General features: G+C 43.3%; 1 pseudogene; it reads right to left on the bottom strand.

The window, feature by feature from the left end:
• Positions 1-6,535: 6,535 nt before the first annotated feature.
• On the bottom strand, positions 6,536-6,651 carry LOC120588904 (uncharacterized; annotated as a pseudogene).
• Positions 6,652-7,899: the final 1,248 nt, after the last annotated feature.

Here is a 7,899-nt window from a genome sequence, read left to right as displayed (position 1 = left end):
CATTTCGAGCACTTGGTGCTCGATTCTTATTTTTCCTGTGCAGTAAGAACTCTAAGCTCTGTGAGTTGGTGCGTTCTTGAGGGCAGCTGTAAAGAGGAGAATGGGGTGAGTGCCGGGCCCCCTGATTCCAGGCCCAGCCTCTGGCCAGTATAGACGAGACACGCAACAGAGAAGTATTGCTTTCTTGAAGAATTTACTCACGAATTTCTCAGTTTCTGGGATTGACTATTTTCCCCGAATTCTACATTCTAGATAGTGAAGAAGGGGCTGTGGAAGGGGTCGGGACTGACTCTGTTGAAAACTCGCCACGTCCAGGAGCCATCCAGTAACTTCACACTTTCCATTGCTGCCTAGTCACGAAATAGCTATTGAGTGAATGAGCAACGTCACTCTTTTTCCCCGGGAAGGAGTCCCTGGCCTCTTGAGTGCCCCACACATATTTGTTAAGTGGATGTCACGCTCTCTATCGGACTGAGGGAGACACCGAGCGCCAGAGAAGTTGAGCGTCTTCATGGCAGTCACGAGCGGAGCCAGGACAGAGGCCTTTTGATGCCTAAGTGCAAAGCCTGTGCTCCTTACGCTACGTCACACCATTCTGGGGCTGCTAAGTTTATTCTTTTTTCTTTTTCTTTTTTAAAACGTGGATCACACAATTCGACGAGACGCATGAGTGAGTAGGGGTAGTGGGCGTGTGGCTACTACCTACACGTCCACGTGAAAGAAGCGAGGCTCTCAGTGGTGGGGGCATCTCGTTATTACCCCGCCATGTGCGAGGACGTGTTCGCCTTAACGATGACAGAGATTCTTCCAGACTTGCATGGATGGGAACGATTTACTTTTCTTCGGGACATCCTTTTCTGTTCACTATTGAATTCAGTTTCTTTCCATATGCATCAATATCTATTATAAACGAGTAACATATATATATATATATATATATGTTAATATGTGAATTTAATATATATATATATTAAATATATATATAAATTAAATATATATAAATATATATATATAATATATATATAAATTTAATATATATATATAAATTAAATATATATAAATATATAAATATATATATAAATTCACATAGTTGCTTTGAGAAAAATTGGCAACTGTGCGGGCAAGTAGGTACGACAATGCTTGGCACAGAGTAAGTGCGTGGAATATGCTGGCAACCCTGCTGTAGGGTGGTGGCTGGAGTCCCTGTTCCTGTGGTCTGACCCCGTGACACAGTCTGCCTCCGCCTGGGAGATCCAGACTGAATCAGGAGCCTCGCTGCCGGGTTTGGTTAAGACGGCGTTTTACAGACGATCGTGGTCACGTGGATGCAATTCTCTGCCTGCCAACCGCACTCTGTTCCTGCTCTTAGGTTTTACTGTTCATGTGCGTTTGATTGCCCTCGTTTGAACGGTGGTTTCCTCCTGGAGAAATTGGATGAAGTTGAGTCAGACCCATCTCAGATGTACACAGTATAGGGGAAGGGGACCCCAGGACAGGCTGACTTTTCTTAACCCTCCAGAGAGAAGGGGCATCGGGTCCAAACAGATATGGATTGAATTCCAGCTTAGCCACCAGCTTACCATTTGCATTTGGACAAGTCACTTACCCTCTCTGAGCTCAGTTTTCTTGTGTATAAATAACACTTCTTAATCCTCTCACCTTGAGCATCTGTTTCTTTATGCGTAAAAAGGGATACTCACAGCATCGACTGTGCCCGTTTCGTAGGCTGAATGTGAACAGTAAATGAATTAATGCATTTAAAGGACTTGGCGTAAAGGCTGGGACAAGAAATACTTAACGCATGTTAGTTACAATTATTCTTTCGTGTAGATATTTATTCCTCAAAGCCACCTGGAGACCAGGTGTCATTTAACATTTAGATGATAGTTTAAGAAATGGCTCAGGGATTTTAAGAAAGGAGTAATAAATAGAGAGCATTCCAAGGACCTAGAAAAGTTAGGCTGTTGAGGGTAATTTGATCTGTGGTCTACCTGCCACTTCAGTCTTGTGAGGCTCCAGAGAGCAGGGGTCCCGGGTATGTCCCTTCCTTCCCAGGGGTCATTCAGTGTCTACATCACCTTCAAATACCACTCGCCAGGAATCCATCCACCTCTAGCTCTGCAGATCCCCAGAAATCTGTGTCTGAGAAGGAGGCCAAGCCTCTCTTTTGCTTTCCAGAATGAATTTGCTGGATTTGATGAAGGATTAGATTTGGGGGTTAAGGAAGGGGGGTAGACTCAAGGAGGATCTTTAAATTTCTGGTTTGAGCTGGGGTAGCTATTTGGTGGTTCCATTTAGTGGGATGAAGTCATCGGAGGAGCAGATTCAGTGGGTGGAGTTGGCCCCTGGGCCCGGGGGAGGGGCTGCCCACAGATGGCGGGAGAGAGAGGAGAAGTGGGGAAAGACTTTCCATCAAAAAGCCAGAAGGAGGGAACAGCAGATTCCAGCTGGTTCGTGGGGTTTGCGGCAGGAATGTAATGTGGTATGCACACTCTTATGAAGATAAAGATGCTAGGATATGCTTATAGCTAAGAGTGGGGGGCAGGGTGAGGGAATATGATGCAGCGTTTGAGAAGGGAACATATTTGTCCTGATTGATGATTTTGGAGTCAAGTTCAGGTTGTAATCACGGGAGCGGAGAGTTTAAGCAGGGTAGAGGGGTCAACGGAGGTGAAGAGCTGGGAAGGCCAGGCTCCAGCGGGGTCTGGCACCGTGGGAGGTGATGGCAGCGGAGGGTTGGGCACTCTGCCCCGGGTCCACATCTCCTGTGGGTCAGAGGGAGGCCGCGGCCGGCCAGCTGCCCTCCTCCACAGGGCGTGCGCCCTGTCTTCAATGCAGCAGTGTTCTCTGGTGGGGACCCAGTCCCTAGGGCTGGCCCATGTGCCACCTGCATCCCTAGGAGACGCATCCTCAGTGGCCACTGCTGTGTCTGCCTGGCCATCTCTAGCTCTGCTGTCCTGTTTGAAGTGTCACTAAAGACTGTCCTCGCAGCGTGTTTCCTGACCTCCTCGCTTCAGGTCGCTCCACTTAACTGGGCCCTTTCAAAAGAAGGTGGGGACGCGACCTCAGAGCAGTTGCTTCGGCGCTGCTGGGGTTCTCAGATCAAAGAGGGGAGTTGGCAGCCTGAGTGTTGGGATGAGGTTGCTGGAGGGGGCGAGTTGCCTTAAAGGACAGATGCGTCCTCCACAGGCTGGGGAAGCATGGGCCAGTGGCAGTGGCCCCGAAAGCGGCCTCAGAGGACGCTGGGGATCTCATGCTGGCCTTGCCCTTCTTGTCTAGGAGACATTGGGGTTAAAAAGTGTCATTTCATACCTTTAAAGGTTTAGAGAAGTGACATGACTTGTCCTGTGTTCCCTGACTCCGCGTCCAGACATTGTCCCACCCACGGCTTCCTGCCTGTAGGAGCTGGGGTCGCACTCAGTGTTTCTCCTTCGGGCCCATAATGAGGGCGAGTAAAAGGGAGTCAGTTTTCTAAGTGGTTCGATGACTTCCTGCTACGATAGCTCTTAAGTCTCAAATCTTAAGTCTTTTAAAATAGCTCAGCTATGGGTTTCCATGACGACGCCTCTTATCTGTTTTTCCTATCACTCCTTTTCTTGCCTTTGTTCTCCAAAAATTAAAGTTCTGTTTGTGGAAAACTGCCAGGTAACATTAAATTCAAAACTTCTGAAACATTCCTTTAAGTTGTCCTCATTGTGAACCCAATAATGCATAATACAGCTCTATGAAGGTTAACTTCACTCCATTCTAGGATAAGAAAAGCAAATAAAAAGCATGTCATAGGGATCGAAACTTCCATAGCGGTCTATAATGAGTAGTTAGTAGTAATAATAGACGAATAACATATGTATTTATAAATATGCGTATGTTGCTGGTATGAGGTTTGTTAAAGAAATAATTATACGGAGGAATTTGGGGTTTAGTCCTGATTCTTCTACTAAACAGCTATATTTACATACATTTATCAATTCATCTTTACATCCCTGTGTCTAATATCATTCCTGACGTGTAGTTCACAATGAATAATATCCGTTCGGAACTTAGTTTTTAGTGTGTAAAATGGGAACGGTGAGAGCTGCAAAGTTTTTAAGAGATCGAAGAAAAACATGAACAAAAGTCTACTTCGGCTCCAAGGGATGTTTATTATTGCTCTGCTTAAAATATGTTATGTGATTAAAATTAAATAGGAAGAAGTAAAAATCTCATTGAAAACAAAAAGGTAGATTGTTTTCCGCCACTGGGATTGGAATACGGGGCACCAGGGCCCAGAGTTACTACTGCCTAATGAACAAGATCCATTGTAAAGGAAGCCTCAACGTTGGCTGGCTGGCTCACAGGCGCTAAAATGATTATATTAGGCATATTACAAACCACTCGCTTGCATGGTGCATGATCCTTTTTAGTAAAAAAAAAAAAGCCTTGCAGGTGCCTTTTAGGGACAAGTGTCCTTGGCTTCTGGGAGGACCGCTGAGGGAGCGGGTTGGTGAGGTCGGTTGGGGTCAGGCGGCGATAGACCTTCGAATGCCCGGCTGAGGAGTCTGGCGGGATGGGGAAGGGGAGGGGAGTTAAGGGGAGGTTGCGAGCCCGGGCATTCCGGCCTGTTTGTTGTAACGTTACTGCGTGGAAACAGCCATGGTATTTTCCCCTCATATCGGCCTTCATTTCAAAATAGGCAGATGGCGTGAGAAGGGGGAGTGAGTGATCAGGTGCTCTGATGAGAATCTGCTGCAGGCTACACCCTAAGGCCTGGGGCGGGGCGAGTGGACACCAGGGCGAGAGGGACGTTGGAAGAAGATTGGGCAGGGACCGAGGATAATGTGCCTACCCTGTCCAGGGAAGTCAAGGCCTAAGAAGAGATGTCACACAGTAAGAGCTGCTTCAATGACACTGGTGTCTTCCCGAGGCACTGTGAGATGGTGCATGTTGGTGATTTAGAAACATTTGACTTCAAGGTCGCTCTCTAAATCCATCTGTCTTGCAGGATCCCAAGTGGCACTGGCAATAGGGTGGGCGCATCCAGCGGTGCATAGCTATGTGGGATGACAGGGTTCATGTGACATGGCCGCGTGGAGGGGAACCAGTGGGGTGCATCCACGTGGAGAGCAGGGGCACCTCCGCATTTGCACCTGGGACCGATACACCGTTAAGCTGCTAATGGACCAGGTGTCCCAGCCTGCTGAGAGTACACTTTCAATCTTTACAGGACATCGAGCTCAGAGGAACTCTTTCTTCTTGTCCAGATGAGCTCCACTGCCCGTTTGTGATAGTTCTTCACAAATAATTGCCTGGATTAAAAGCATATTTCGCAACATGGCAAAAGGCTCACAGAGAGTGCGAAAGAAAAAGTAGCATCCGTATCTCTTCGCCAATATAAAGCGTTTTGATGTCCACCTCTTTGAAAAATGAATCGATGCTTTATAAAAGGCTTTACCAACCTGTTCTGTTTTCTAAACACCGAAGCACAATAGCTGTGTACCATGAGTTGTGATGAGTTATATATCATCTACCTAATTAGGCATTCAGAATTACATTCTATTTATTTATTTATTTTTAATATTTTCATCATAGTAGGAACCTAATTTTGCTGCATAATCAGGATTCCACCAATCAGCAAGCATTTCCATGGCTTTTGGTCAATTAATTCTGCTGTTTTAAACCTTTTTTAGGTCACTTCAAGCCTTTTCTCTATACTGGGGGGAATAATATCTCCAATTTTGGAAAAAAATCTGTTACATATACATTACTAAACCTATGCCCTCTCCCCCAACTACATATACTCTCGAAGTATACTTTATTAAATAGCTCTATCGAGGTGTAATTGGTATATGAGAAACCACATGTATTTATTTTTCATCTTTTAATTTATCTTTATTTTTATTTTTCAATTACAGTTAATATTCAGTATTATTTTATATACTTAATATATAGTCTTCTACATATGCATAAACTATATATTTTTATAGTTTCAGATGTACAGCATAGTGGTTAGACATTTATATAATTTACAAAGGGAACTCTCTCATTAGTCTAGTACCCACCTGGCACCATACGTAGTTATTATAATATTATTGACCACATTCCTTATGCTGTACTATGTATAAAGTACCGAACTTGATATGTTTTTAGTATGTGTATACACCAACACCACCAAAATCGCGATCAAGAAAGTGAACATATCCATCACTTCCACGAGTTTCCACGTGCTTCTTTCTAATTCATATCTTCAAGTCTTACCCTCGGCTTCTGTCCCAAGACAATGATTGATCTGCTTTCTGTGACTACGCATTAATTTTATTTTCTTAAAATTTTATATAAATGGGATTGTGTAGAATGCACTCTTTCGGGGGAAGAGTCTGGCTTCTTTGACTCAGCATAATTATTTTGAGATTCATACATGGTGTAGCATATACCAATAATCCATTTCCTTTTATCAATGAGTGGAATTCTGTTGTATGAATATACCGCAGTTTATTTAACTATTCAGCTGGTGGTAGACATTTGGGTCATTTCCAGCTTTTTATTTTTTATTTTTTTACACCTACAGCACCTGGTCTTCCTAGGTGGTCTCCCATCCAAGCACTAACCAGGCCCGACCCTGCTTAGCTTCCGAGATCAGAGATTGGGCATGTTGAGGGCGGCATGGCTGTAGATAGGTCATTTCCAGTTTTGACTCTTACAAATGAAACTACTATGAACATTCATTTCAGCTGCAAAAACTGGATATAATGAAGGTTTTTGTAGGAATTTGTATAATCTACATCGTTATATCAATGGCTGACATGACACAGAGGCCTCTTTTCTCTGTGGCTGGGCAAAATGGGAAGCAGGTCGGTTGATGCCTATAAGAATGCGATAGACACGCCTATAAATATAGTTTTACAGTTTTAAGGCATGAAAGCCGTTTCTCATTATATTAGATATATTGATTTGTGTCATTATTAAAGTCGAATATTTCAAAATGTTTGATAAACACATATCTTTCCTCCGTCGTAAACTCTCTACTCGTGTTCTTGCCCGTTTTTCCACTGAAGACTTGCTGTTGTTTTGTTTATCAATGCTGGGGCTTTTTGTATGATAAAGCTCATAACCCTTGGGAAATTATTTACTGAAAATACCAAATGTGTTGGCCTTTTAAATTTAGGTTATTTTATTTTATTTTTTTTGTAGGAAACATTTTAACTGTTATAGATTTAAATCCGTCCATTTTGTTCTATTGTGATTTTTTTTTTAAAAAAAATCTCTTCTAGAATATAAAAAGCCAAGGCTTTCCCCCAAGATTTGGTAAATTTTCAATTCTATTTTCCTTTTTGTCTTTCTTTGAGTGCTGTTTAAATTTTCACCCCTGATTGTTAAGGGATTTATTTTGACGCATGCGGGGAGGTGAGGACCAAGAATTATATTTCCTTTAAGTAGCTAATTACAGTACTTCCCTTGGAATTATCCATCTTTTGCTTTGTCATACTAAATTCTTCACTATGGCAGAGTCATTATTTGTTCTATTTCATAATTCTGTCTCTTACTTTAAAAGGATCGCTTTCTCTTTTACAATTTCATTTTTTGAAAGATCTCAAAACTCACCACAAAATGCGTAACTAATCCATTTCCTGGGGGGACCCTCCACAGTTATAAAATGCAGTCCCATGAGATGTCTAACCCAATGATAATCGGTGAGCGTTAAACACTGATGACCAGATTTCCGATGCCTGACCTTCCACTCTGTAAGCAAAGTGATCGTGCAATCAGGGCAGAGTGTCATAGTGTCTCAAGGTGCTTTCAGCCAGGTCTGGACTGAAGCCGACTTGTCTTCCGGTTTCGAATCTCAGACCTTTTCCTTATTACTGTGTGTCTTCGACAAATTACTTGAACTTCCCTGTGCTTCAGTTTTCCTCGTCTATAACC

Source organism: Pteropus medius, unplaced genomic scaffold (genome assembly GCF_902729225.1).
Source record: "Pteropus medius unplaced genomic scaffold, Ma_sr-lr_union100, whole genome shotgun sequence".
Taxonomy (NCBI): Eukaryota; Metazoa; Chordata; class Mammalia; order Chiroptera; family Pteropodidae; genus Pteropus; species Pteropus medius.
The sequence above is the reverse complement of the archived record's forward strand: the minus strand, read 5'-3'. Positions and strand labels throughout refer to the sequence as shown.